Genomic DNA, 14,139 nt, shown 5'->3' with positions numbered 1-14,139 from the left:
ATTGGGTTGGCATGGTTCAACACTGGGACTTGTCACTCCGTGTGACGGAGAGGTATCTCGGGGACCACTCGGTAATACAGCATCACAACAAGCCTTGCAAGAAATGTGACTAAGGAGTTAGTTACGGGATCTTGTATTAGGGAACGAGTAAAGAGACTTGCTGGTAATGAGATTGAACTCGGTGTGGAGATACCGACGATCAAATCTCGGGCAAGTAACATACCGAGGGACAAAGGGAACAACATACGGGATTAACTGAATCCTTGACACAGAGGTTCAACCGATAGAGATCTTCGTGGAATATGTGGGAGCCAATATGGACATCCAGGTCCCGCTATTGGTTATTGACCAGAGAGTGTCTCAGGTCATGTCTGCATAGTTCTCAAACCCGCAGGGTCTGCACACTTAAGGTTCGGTGACGTTTCGGTATAGTTGAGTTATATGTGTTGATGACCAAAGGTTGTTTGGAGTCTCGGAGGAGATCCCAGACGTCACGAAGGTTTCTGTAATGGTCCGGAAACAAAGATTGATATATAGGAAGTCCTGTTTTGGTCACTGAAAAAGTTTCGGGCTTATCGGTAGTGTACCGGGAGTACCGGGAGGGGTATTGGGGACCATCGGGACGGGTGTCACGCCCCAAGGGGCCACATGGGATGTGGGAAGAAATAAATCAGCCCCTAGTGGGATGGAATAAGTTCCCACTAAGTCCCATAAGGTTTGAGAAGGAAAAAAACAAGGTGGAAAGAGTTTCCAAGTGGGAAGGAGGAATCCTACTCCAAATAGGATTGGAGTAGGACTCCACCTCCTCTCCCTTGCGCAAGGTAAGAGAAGGCTGGCCTAGGGCGCATCCCTGTCCCTCCTCTCCTCCTATATATACTAAGGGTTTTGAGGGTTTTTGGAAAACAGAAAATAGCCACGTGCTGCCCTCTCTCTCTAGATTTGTTTCTCCTCTAGTTTCAGCGGTGCTTAGGCGAAGCTCTGCTGGAATAGCACCACCATCGCCACCACCACGCCTCCGTGCTGGAGAACTCATCTACCTCTCCGCCCCCTCTTGCTGGGTCAAGAAGGTGGAGATCGTAATCCAGCTGTACGTGTTCTGAACGCGGAGGTGCCGTCCCTTCCGCACTAGATCGGGAAGGATCGTGATGAAGATCGTGATGAAGTTCTCGGGACGGATCATGATGAGATCGTGGGACGACGGCGATTTGAATCGTGGAAATGTTCCACTACATCAATCGCGTTATATACGCTTCCGCTTAGCGATCTACAAGAGTATGTAGATTCACACTCCCCTCTCGTAGATGATCATCACCATGGATAGGTAATTCGTGTGCGTAGGAATTTTTTTGTTTCCATGCTACGTTCCCCAACAGTGGCATCATGAGCTAGGTTCATGCGTAGATGATATCTTGACTAGAACACAAAAGAGTTTGTGGGCGTTGATGTTCTTTTTGCTGCCCTCCTTAGTCTTTTCTAGATTCGGTGGTATTGTTGGATTGAAGTGGCCCGGACCAACCTTACTCGTACGCTTACGAGAGATCGGTTTCATCGACTAACATGCAACTTGTTGCATAAAAATGACTGGCGGGTGCATGTTTCTTCAACTTTAGTTGAATCGGATTTGACCGAGGCGGTCCTTGGAGAAGGTTAAATAGCAAATTGCATATCACTGTTGTGGTTTTGCGTAAGTAAGATGCGATCATACTAGATACCCATAGCAGCCACGTAAAACATGCAACAACAAATTAGAGGACGTCTAACTTCTTTTTCCAGGGTATGCATGTGATGTGATATGGCCAAAGACATGATGTGATATATTGGATGTATGAGATGATCATGTTGTAATAGTTAAATATCGACTTGCACGTCGATGCTACGGCAACCGGCAGGAGCCATAGGGTTGTCCTTAAACTAACGTTTGTGCTTGCAGATGCATTTACTATATTGCTAGGTTGTAGCTTTAGTAGTAATAGCATATATAGCACGACAAGCTCGATGGCGGCACGATGATGGAGATCATGATGATGGAGATCATGGTGTGGCGCCGGTGACGATGAAGATCATGCCGGTGCTTTGGTGACGGAGATCAAGAAGCACAAGATCATGGCCATATCATGTCACTTATGAATTGCATGTGATGTTAATCCTTTTTATGCACCTTATTTTGCTTAGAATGACGGTAGCATTATAAGGTGATCCCCTCACTAAAATTTCAAGATAAAATTGTGTTCTCCCCGACTGTGCAACATTGCGACAGTTCCTCGTTTCGAGACACCATGTGATGATCGAGTGTGATAGACTCAATGTTCACATACAACGGGTGCAAAATAGTTGCACACGCGGAACACTCGGGTTAAACTTGACGAGCCTAGAATGTAGAGACATGGCCTCGGAACACAAGAGACCGAAAGGTCGAGCATGCATCATATAGTTGATATGATCAACGTGGAGATGTTCACCACTGAAACTATACTCAACTCACGTGATGATCGGACTTGAGTTAGTGGATTTAGATGATGCGCCACTGAAGTGACTAGAGGGATATCTATTTTGAGTGGGAGTTATTAGTAATATGATTAGCTAAACTAAATTATCATGACCATAGTCAAAAAGGTCTTTGCAAATTATGTTGTAGCTTGCGCTGTAGCTCTACTGTTTTTATATGTTCCTAGAAAAAATTTAGTTGAAAGATGATAGTAGCAATTTTGCGGACTGAGTCCGTAAACTTAGGATTGTCCTCATTGCTGCGCAGAAGGTTTATGTCCTTAATGCACCATCGGTGTGCTGAACCTCGAGCTTCGTCTGTGGATGTTGCGAACATCTGACATACACGTTTTTGATGACCACGTGATAGTTTAGTGCGTAATGCTTAAACGACTTGGAATTGGGGCGCCAAAGATGTTTTGAAACGTCACGGAACATATGAGATGTTCCAAGAAATGAAATTGGGACTTCATGCTCGTGCCCTTGTTAAGAGGAATGAGACCTCCGACAAGAATCTTCGTCTACAAACTAAGGGAGAAAAGATCAATCTTTGAGCATGTGCTCAGATTGTCTGAGTGCTACAATCGCTTGAATCGAGTGGGAGTTCATCTTCCAGATGAGATAGTGATGGTTCTCCAAAGTCACTGCCACCAAGCTACTAGAGCTTCGTGATGAACTATAACATATCAAGGATACATATGATGTCCTTGAGCTATTTGCCATGTTTGACACTGCGAAAGTAGAAATCAAGTAGGAGCATCAATTGTTGATGGTTAGTAAAACCACTAGTTTCAAATAGGGCAAGGGTAAGAAGGGATACTTTATGAAACGGCAAAACAGTTGCTGCTCTACTGAAGAAACCTAGGGTTGAACCTAAACCTCAGACTAAGTGCTTCTGTTATGAGGGAAACGGCCAGTGAGGCGGAACTACCCTAGATACTTGGTAGATGAGAAGGCTGGCAAAGTCGACAAAAGTATATTAGATATACCTGATATTGATGTGTAACTTACTAGTATTCCTTGTAGCACCAGGGTATTAGATATTGGTTTAGTTGCTAAGTGTTAGTAAGTCGAAGTTATAGCTACGGATTACAAGAATACTAGCAAGGGTGAGGTGACGATGTGTGTTGGAAGTAATTCTAAGGTTGATGTGATCAAACATCGCACGCTCCCTCTACCATCAGGATTGGTGTTAAACCTAAATAATTGTTATTTGGTGTTTGCGTTGAGCATGAACATGATTGGATCGTGTTTATTGCAATACGATTATTCATTTAAAGAGAATAATGGTTATTCAATTTGCTTGAATAATTACCTTCAATGGTTTATTGAATCTCGATCGTAGTGCTACATATGTTCATAATATTGATGCCAAAAGATACAAAGTAGTAATGATAGTACCACTTACTTGTGGCACTGCCACTTGAGTCATGTTGGTATAAAACGCATGAAGAAGCTCCATGCAGATGGATCTTTGTACTCACTCATTTTTTAAACGTTTGAGATATGCAAACCATACCTATTGGTATAAACGCATGAAGAAACTCCATGCAGATGGATCGTTTGGACTTACTTGATTTTGAATTACTTGAGACATGCAAATCATACCACATGGGCAAGATGACTGAAAGCCTCGTTTTCCAGTGAGATGGAACAAGAAAGTAACTTGTTGGAAGTAATACATTTTTGATGTGTGCAGTCCAATGAGTGCTGAGGCATGCAGTGGATATCGTTATGTTCTTACTTCACTGACGATTTGAGTAGATACATGAGTGTTTACTTGATGAATCACAAGTCTGAAATATTGAAAAGTTCAAAACTATTTCAGAGTGAAGATCGTCGTGACAAGAGGATAAACTGTCTACGATATGATAATAGAGACGAATATCTGAGTTGCGAGTTTTGGTACACAGTTAAAACAATGTGGAAATTGTTTTGCAATTCATGCCACCTAGAACACCATAGTGTGATGGTGTGTTTGAACGTTATAGCCGCGCCCTATTTGATATGGTGCATGCTATGATATCTCTTATCGAGTTACCACTATCGTTTATGGGTTATGCATTAGAGACAACCGCATTCACTTTAAATAGGGCACCACGTGTTTCCGTTGAGATGACATCGTATGAACTATGGTTTGGACAAACCTAAGCTGTCGTTTCTTGAAAGTTTGGGCCTACGACGCTTATGTGAAAAAGTTTCAGTCTGATAAGCTTGAACCCAAAGGGGATAAATGCATCTTCATAGGATATCCAAAACAGTTGGGTACATCTCCTATCTCAGATCTGGAAGCAAAGTGTTTGTTTCTAGAAACGGGTCCTTTCTGAAGGAAAGGTTTCTCTCGATAGAATTGAGTGGGAGGGTGGTGGAACTTGATGAGGTTATTGAACCGTCACTTCAACCAGTGTGTAGCGGGGTGCAGGAAGTTGTTCGTGTGGTGTCTACACCAATTGAAGTGGAAACTGATGATAGTGATCATTAAGCTTCAAATCAAGTTACTACAAACATCATAGGTCGACAAGGTCGCGTACTGGTACAGAGTAGTACGGTAACCCTGTCTTGGAGGTCATGTTGTTGAACAACAATGAACCTACGAGCTATGGAGAAGCGATGGTGTGACCGGATTCCGACAAATGGATGGAGGCCATGAAATCCGAGGAAGGATCCGTGTATAAAACAAAGTATAGACTTTGGAAGAACTACTTGATGGTCGTAAGACTATTAAGTACATATGGATCTTTAAAAGGAAGACACATGATGATGGTGAAAAGTCACCATTAAGAAAAGCTCGATTTATCGCAAAGATGTTTTCGACAAGTTCAAAGAGTTGACTATGATGAGACTTTCTCACTCGTAGAGATGCTAAAAGTCTGTTGGAATTATGTTAGCAGTTGCTGCATTATTTATGAAATATTGCACATAAGATGTCAAAACATTTTTCCTCGACGGTTTCCTTGAGGAAAGATTGTATCTGATACAACCAGAAGGTTTTATCGATTCTAAGGATGCTAACAAGTATGCAAGCTCCAGCGATCCTTCTATGGACTGGTGCACGCATCTCGGAGTTGGAATATACGCTTTGATGAGATGATCAATGATTTTGGGTTTATACAAGGTTTATGAGAAACTTGTATTTCCAAAGAAGTGAGTGGGAGCACTATAGAATTTCTGATAAGTATATGTGGTTGACATATTGTTGTTCAGAAGTAATGTAGAATTTCCGGAAAGCATAAAGGGTTGTTTGAACGGAGTTTTTCAAAGGAAAACCTGGATAGAGCTACTTGAACATTGACCATCAAGATCTATAGAGATAGATCAAAACGCTAAATAGAACTTTCAATGAAATGCATGGCTTGACAAGTTTTTGAAGGAGTTCAAAATAGATCAGCAAAGAAGGAGTTCTTGGTTGTTTTCTAAGGTGTGAATTTGAGTAAGACTCACAGCCCGACCACAGCAGAAGAAAGAGAAAGGACGAAGGTCGTCCCCTATGCCTTAGCCATAGGCTCTAAAGTATGCCATGTTGTGTACCGCACCTGATATGTGCCTTGCCATAAGTCTATCAAGGGGTACAAAGAGTGATCCAGGATTGAATCACTGGACAACAGTCAAAGTTATTCTTAGTAACTAATGGACTAAGGAATTTTTCTCGATTATGGAGGTGATTAAAGAGTTCGTCGTAAAGGAGTAAAGCGGATTCGTATAGTGGAGCAGTCATTTCGAATAGATCCAAATGGCACGTAGTAGCAGCATCTACAAGATAACATAGAGCTTTGTAAAGCACACACAGTTCTGAAAGGTTCAGACTCGTTGACTAAAACCTCTCTCACAAGCAAGACGTGATCAAACCCCAGAACTGTATGTGTGTTGGATTCGTTAAAATCACATAGTGATGTGAACTAGATTATTGACTCTAGTGCAAGTGGGAGACTGTTGGAAATATGCCCTAGAGTCAATAATAAATTAGTTATTATTATATTTCTTTGTTCGTGATAATCATTTATTATCCATGCTATAATTGTATTAATTGGAAACACAAATACATGTGTGGATACATAGACAAAACATTGTCCCTAGTAAGCCTCTAGTTGACTAGCTCGTTGATCAAAGATGGTTAAGGTTTCTTAACCATAGACAAGTGTTGTCACTTGATAATGGGATCACATCATTACGAGAATGATGTAATGGACAAGACCCAAACTATAAACGTAGCGTATGATCGTGTCAGTTTATTGCTACTGTTTTCTGCATGTCAATGTATCTGTTCCTATGAAACCGGAGGAATACCTTGTGTGTATCAAACGTCGCAACGTAACTGGGTGACTATAAAGGTGATCTACAGGTATCTCCGAAGGTGTTTGTTGGGTTGGCATGGATCAAGACTGGGATGTGTCACTCCGTGTGACGGAGAGGTATCTCGGGGCCCACTCGATAATACAACATTACAACAAGCCTTGCAAGCAATGTGACTAAGGAGTTAGTTACAGGATCTCGTATTAAAGAACGAGTAAAGAGACTTGCCGATAACGAGATTGAACTAGCTAGTCAACTAGCTAGGTATGGAGATACCGACGATCGAATCTCGGGCAAGTAACATACCAAAGGACAAAGGGAATAGCATACGGGATTAACTGAATCCTTGACATAGAGGTTCAACCAATAGATATCTTCTTAGAATATGCGGGAGCCAATATGGACATCCAGGTCCCGCTATTGGTTATTGACCAGTGAGTGTCTCAGGTCATGTGTGCATAGTTCTCGAACCTGCATGATCTGCACACTTAAGGTTTGGTGACGTTTCGGTATAGTTGAGTTATATGTGTTGGTGACCGAAGGTTGTTCGGAGTCCCGATGGTATCCCGTACGTCACGAGGGTTTCCGGAATGGTCCGGAAATGAAGATTGATATATAGAAAGTCCTGTTTTGGTCACCGGAAAAAGTTATGGGCTCATCGGTAGTGTACTGGGAGTGCCGGGAGGGGTGCCAGGGACCATCAGGACGGGTGTCATGCCCCAAGGGGCCTCATGGGCTGTGGGAAGAAATAAACCAGCCCCTAGTGGGCTGGAATAAGTTCGCACTGAGGCCCATAAGGTTTGAGAAGGAAAAATACAAGGTAGAAAGAGTTTCCAAGTGGTAAGGAGCAATCCTACTCGAAATAGGATTGGAGTAGGACTCCACCTCCTCTCACTTGCGCAAGGGAAGAGAAGGCTGCCCTAGGGTGCAGCCCTCTCCCTCCTCTCCTCCTATATATACTAAGGGTTTTGAGGTTTTTTGGACAACAAAAAATAGCCACGTGTTGCTCATACATCTCCGTCGTATCTACTTTTCCGAACTCTTTTGCCCTTGTTTTGGACTCTAATTTGCATGATTTGAATGGAACTAACCCGGACTGACGCTGTTTTCAGCAGAATTGCCATGGTGTCGTTTTTGTGCAAAAATGAAAGTTCTCGGAACGTCCTGAAAATTTATGGAGATTTTTTCTGGAATAAAAGAAAAATACCTGCGCAAAGATCCACCGAAGGGGGCGTACCAGTGGGCCACAAGCCCACAGGCCGCGGGCACCCCCTATGGCTGTGCCATGCAGGCTTTTGGGCCCCACGTGGCACCATCGCCCCCAATCTCAGCTCTATATCTACCGTTTCGCCTGAAAAAAAATCAAAGATAAGGTTTCATCGCGTTTTGCAATACGGAGGCGCCGCCACATCCTGTTCTTCATCTGGAGGGCAAATCTGGAGTCCGTTCGGGCTCCGGAGAGGGGAAATCATCGCCATCGTCATCATCAACCTTTCTCCATCGACAATTCCATGATGCTCTTCATCGTTCGTGAGTAATCTCATCATAGGCTTGCTGGACGGTGATGAGTTGGATGAGATCTATCATGTAATCGAGTTAGTTCTTGACGGGGATTGAACCCTAGTATCCGCTATGTTCTAGATTGATGTTGCTGCTACTTGGCTATGCTTAATGCTTGTCACTAGGGACCGAGTGCCATGATTTCAGATCTGAACCTATTATGTTGTCGCCAATATATGTGTGTTTTAGATCCTATCTTGCAAGTTGTAGTCACCTACTATGTGTTATGACCTGGGAACCCCGGAGTGATAATAGCCGGAACCACTCCTGGAGATGACCATAGTATGAGGAGTTCATGTATTCACTGTGTGTTAATGCGTTGGTCCGGTTCTTTATTAAAAGGAGAACCTTAATATCCTGTAGTTTCCATTAGGACCCCGCTGCCACGGGAGGGATGGAAAATAGATTTCATGCAAGTTCTTTTCCCTAAGCACGTATTACTACATACGGAATACATGCCTACATTAGATTGACAAACGGGAGCTAGTTACATATCTCTCCGTGTTATAGCTGTTACATGATGAATCACATCCGTCATACTCATCCATCACCAATCCACTGCCTACGAATCTTTTACTACTGGTCCTCGCTACATTACTTTGTCTAGGCTTGTCCCTTGCTACAAAAGGGATTTGGCCACTTTGCTACTACTGTTGCTATCGCCGTTAATTTGCTGCTGCTGTCACTACTCCGTTGTTACTTGTCGCAAGACTTTGTTGGTGCCGTTGCCGGGGCTAGGTAAGTGGCACTAACATCCTGTCAACAAGGCTTTTCCTGGCACCGTTGCTATCATACCACCTTGCTACTGATACTTTGCTTGCAGACACTAATCTTTCAGGTGTGGTTGAATTGACAACTCAACTGCTAATACTTGAGAATATTCTTTCGCTTCCCCTTGAGTCGAATCAATAAATTTGGGTTGAATACTCTACCCTCGAAAACTGCTGCGATCCCATACGCTTGTGGGTCATCAAGGCCTTTTCTGGCGCCGTTGCCAGGGAAGCACAGCTATATTCTCTGAGTCATTTGGGATTGACGTCTGCTGATCACTATGAGGAATCCGAAAGATCCAAGAACTATAATCTTGCCTTCCACTACGAGGAGAGGTAAGGAACTGCCATCTAGCTCTGCACTTGATTCACCTGCAGTTTTGAGTAAGTTTGCGACTTCGCCTCCCGCTAGAAATCTTGACATGTCGCCTATGCTTGATGATGCTACTTCTGCTACCCATGATGCTTATGATGCTATGCTTTATACCATGCTTGATGATGCTATGCTTGATACTATGCCTGATGATTCTATGCTTGATACTATGCCTGATGATGTTATGCTTGATATTGCTTTGCCACTAGGTGCATTCCTTGATGCACAAATTGCTAGAGTTGCTGTTAGACGTGATGATACTTCTGAAACTCCTGATACTATTGAAGTAGAACCTGCTACTATGCCTGAATTGCCTGTTATGCCTGATACGCGCTATGTTATGGAGGGAGAGATAGCTGAGGATTTTATTGCGTGTAAGGATAGCTATGATGTTGAGAAACTACTGCGCAAGTGGAAAGAAAAATCTCTGAACGCTAGGATGAAATACGACCCGAAGTTTTTCACTTCACCTATCTTTGTGAGCGATAAGGATTATGAATTCTATGTCGACCCTGAGTTAATCACTCTGGTCGAATCTGATCCTTTTCACGGTTATGAGTCTGAAACGGTTGTAGCCCATCTTACCTAACTGCACGATATAGCCACCCTATTCACTAGTGAGGAAAAGATCCTTCACTACTATATGCTCAAGCTGTTTCCTTTCTTGCTAAAGGATGATGCTAAGACCTGGTTCACTTCTCTTGCTCCTCGTTGTGTGCATAGCCCCGGGATATGGTCTACTACTTCTCTGAAAAACATTTCCCTGCCCATAAGAAGCAAGCTGCCTTGCAGGAAATGTACAACTTTGCTCAAGCTGAAGAAGAGAGTCTCCCACAAGCTTAGGGGAGGCTCATCCAGCTACTGAATGCTTTGCCTGATCACCCTCTTGAGAAGAGTGAGATACTTGATATCTTCTATAATGGACTTACCGATGCTTCCGAAGACCATCTAGACAGTTGTGCCGGTAGTGTTTTTAGGGAACAAACTGTAGAACAAGCTGAGATTCTACTGAATAACATCTTGTGCAATGAGAATGCTTGGACTATTCCCGAACCACCTCCTAAGCCAACTCCGAAGAAAATAGGTATTCTATTCCTCAGTCCTAAAGATATGAAAGAAGCCAAGAAATCTATGCGAGAGAAAGGCATTAAATCTGAAGATGTCAAAAACCTACCACCTATCAAAGAGATCCATGGTCTCGATAACCCGATACAGGTAGTAGAAGTAAATTCTCTGCGTAGGTTTGATGAGAGTGATATTCCTTTTGATAAACCTGCTAGCTTCTGCATGGATGAATTTGATAACTTCATTGCCAAAGAACAAAGTTTCAATGATTATGTTAGCAGACAATTGGAACAGAATGCTCGTATGCATAGTCATTTAAGTGCTTGTGTGGACAGAAATGTCAATGATCTTAAGCTTCTGAGTAAACATGCGTCTATGGTTACTTCTCATGTAGAACAAGTACTTAAAGCTCAAAAGGACTTGCTCAATGAGTTGAATGACAATTCCATCAGAGTCGTTAATAGAGGCGGTAGAATGACTCAGGAACCTTTGTATCCTGAGGTCATCCGAAGAGAACTGAACAAGATTCTCAAGGAGTTAGCACTGATGCACCTAGTCATCCTAGAAAGAAGAAAGATGATAGGAACCTGCACGCTAGCAACCCTGTTGCTGCTACCCCTGAGAGTCTAAACGATGCCTCCTCCTCTGATGCTGAAACACAATCTGGTGATGAACATGAGCCTAATGATGATATCAATAGTGATGTTCATGAAGATGCTCAACCTAGCAATGAAAATGATGTGGAGGTTGAACTTGATCTTGATAACCCGCAACCTAAGAACCAGAGATACGATAAGAATGACTTCGCTGCTAGGAAGCATGGTAAAGAAAGGGAACCTTGGGTTCAGAAACCCATGCCCTTTCCTCCCAAACCATCGAGGAAAAAGGATGGTGAGGATTTTGAGCGCTTCGTTGAAATGATCAGACCAGTCTTTCTGCAAATGCGTTTGACAGATATGCTCAAGATGCCTCCGTATGCTAAGTACATGAAACTTATTGTGACTAATAAGAGAAGGATACGTGATCTTGAGATCTCCATTATACCTTCAAGGGTGGAACTCCTAAGAAACTAGGTGATCCTCGTGTGCCCACTATACCTTGCTCCATTAAAGGCAACTACGTTAGAACTGCATTATGCGACCTTGGAGCCGGTGTTAGTGTTATGCCTCTCTCTCTTTATTGTAAACTTGAACTGGATAAGTTGACACCCACTGAAATCTCTCTGCAAATGGCCGACAAATCAACTGCTTTCCCTATCGGCATTTGCGAGGATGTGCCTGTTGTGGTTGCTAACACCACTATCTTAAGAGACTTTGTTATCTTGGATATTCCCGAGGACCATGCCATGGCGGTCATCCTCGGAAGACCCTTTTTAAACACTGCAGGGGCTGTTATAGATTGCAACAAAGGCAATGTCACTTTCCATGTCAACGGTAATAAGTATACGGTGCACTTTCCGAAGGAACAATATCGAGTACATTGCATCAATGCTATCAAAAAAACTTCATCGATTCTTATTGGGAGCATTGAATGCCCTATTCCTCGTGTCAAGATGAAGTTTGATTCCTAGTGACTATTCTAAAATTCTCCGTTCTCTTTTGCGATTCGAGAAAGATTTGTCGAGGGGATTTGATCAACCCCATTGAAGGATTTCTTTCGATGACCATGAGATGGATGAATCAAGGAGTCACAAACGTGTGATCCAAGGTTTCACTTTAGGTTGCTTAGAAGAAAAATGATAGATTTAGTTTAGTTTTCCCTGTTTCCTGTCTTAGCGTCCGGTAGAAAAGTACCCCGAAAATAAAAGTTCTCCGAACGCTGTGAAAATCAAGTATGATTTTTTCTGGAATATTTGAAAAATACTGGGACAAAGAGTCTGTCTGGGGGCCACACAAGTGGGACACAAGCCCTAAGGGCGCGGACACCCCCCTAGCCGCGCCACCCAGGCTTGTGGGGCCCACAAGCACCCCCTCCACTCATTCTTGCTCTCATCCGCTTCTCCTACCTCCAGAAAAAATCGTTTCGCAGCTCAAATCCGTGTTCTTGCTCCTCTTGCTTGGATTTTCGATCTCTTTGCTCAAATCACCGTTCTCCGAACTGTTTTGGGGAAATTCCTCCTTGGTAAGTGACTCCTCCATTGGTCCAATTAGTTTTTGCTCTAGTGCCTTATACTCCGCGTATTTTTGCTGCCTTGGTGACCATGTTCTTGAGCTTTGCATGCTGATTCTAGCTGGTCCCAAGTAGTTTTGATGCATAATATGGTCTCTAGGCACTTGTGGGAGTAGTTGCTATGAGTTTTGTTGAGCCTTATTCACTTTTCCTTAGAATCACTTAAAATTTCAGAAATTTTCAGAGTTAGAAAAGGGAAAAGATGAGGAGGTTCTTGAGAGGCTCTTCAAGCCGTGACCCCAAGGATGATGGGAGTGAGAAGAAGGCCAAGTATCTGGTCCTTCGAGTCGCAGAAGTTCGCGCATGCGAATGGCCAAGCGACCCATTCTTACGCGCCGCTAGAAATTATGAGGACTTTTATCACTTGGTGGAGAACGCAGGCCTTACCGCCTTCGTTGAAGATATGTGTTCGCAATACCTCCTCCTCACTAATATCTTCGTACAAAGCTTTAACTTCTATCCGAGGAAGAATCCTCCTATGGTTGAGTTTAAACTTTATGATGTCCCCCAGCACATGTCACTCCAGGATTTTTGCAATCTTTGCAAATTACCTTATGTTGGGGATATTCATGAACCTCGTCCACGGGACTTGGAAGCTTTCATCGGTACTATTGTTGTAGGAGAGGAGAGAGGAGTGTCTTGCGCTAGAGCTGCTAGCATTCATTTTCCCGTGCTTCGGTACTTCTCACTATTTGTGGAAAATATTTGATTGGTCGTGGAAAAGCTGGGTCACTTAGTTCCCCAGATCTTGCGGTCCTCGCGAACCCCTTTATAATGATAAAACTTATATCTTGGGCGCTATAGTAGCTCAACGGTTGAACCTGAACCGTTCTAAAGGTGTTGTCTATGGAGGTATATACGCTACTCGTCTTGCCAGACACTTTGAGATACCAATTAGACTGGAGGAAGAAGAAGAGATTCTTCTTCCCAAGAGATATCTAGATTATGATAGCATGGTTCGCCATGACTTTCTTGATAGAGATATAGGTGGAAGCATGATTTCTAACCTGGTATTTAGTCAGGGTACTCATGAGACTATTACTTTGCCTGCTCCTTCTTTGTTCAATCTTCATGCAGGCAGGTACACTATTATGCCCTCGGACATCTACGCATATTGGGGCTTGGCCCAACCACAGGTGCCCGTGCCCGAGCCGCCAGTCGAGTACCAGACGCCGGTTTATCAGTGGGAGCCAGAGGAGCTCACACAACAGTGGCATCTGATACGTCTCCATCGTATCTACTTTTCCAAACTCTTTTGCCCTTGTTTTGGACTCTAATTTGCATGATTTGAATGGAACTAACCTGTATTGACGCAGTTTCGAGCAGAATTGCCTTGGTGTTGTTTTTGTGTAGAAATGAAAGTTCTCGGAACGTCCTGAAAATTTACGGAGAATATTTCTGGAAAATATGAAAAATACCTGCGCAAAG

The sequence above is a fragment of the Hordeum vulgare genome, chromosome 6H (genome assembly GCF_904849725.1).
Source record: "Hordeum vulgare subsp. vulgare chromosome 6H, MorexV3_pseudomolecules_assembly, whole genome shotgun sequence".
In the NCBI taxonomy this organism is placed as follows: domain Eukaryota; kingdom Viridiplantae; phylum Streptophyta; class Magnoliopsida; order Poales; family Poaceae; genus Hordeum; species Hordeum vulgare.
This window is presented reverse-complemented; position numbering follows the sequence as displayed.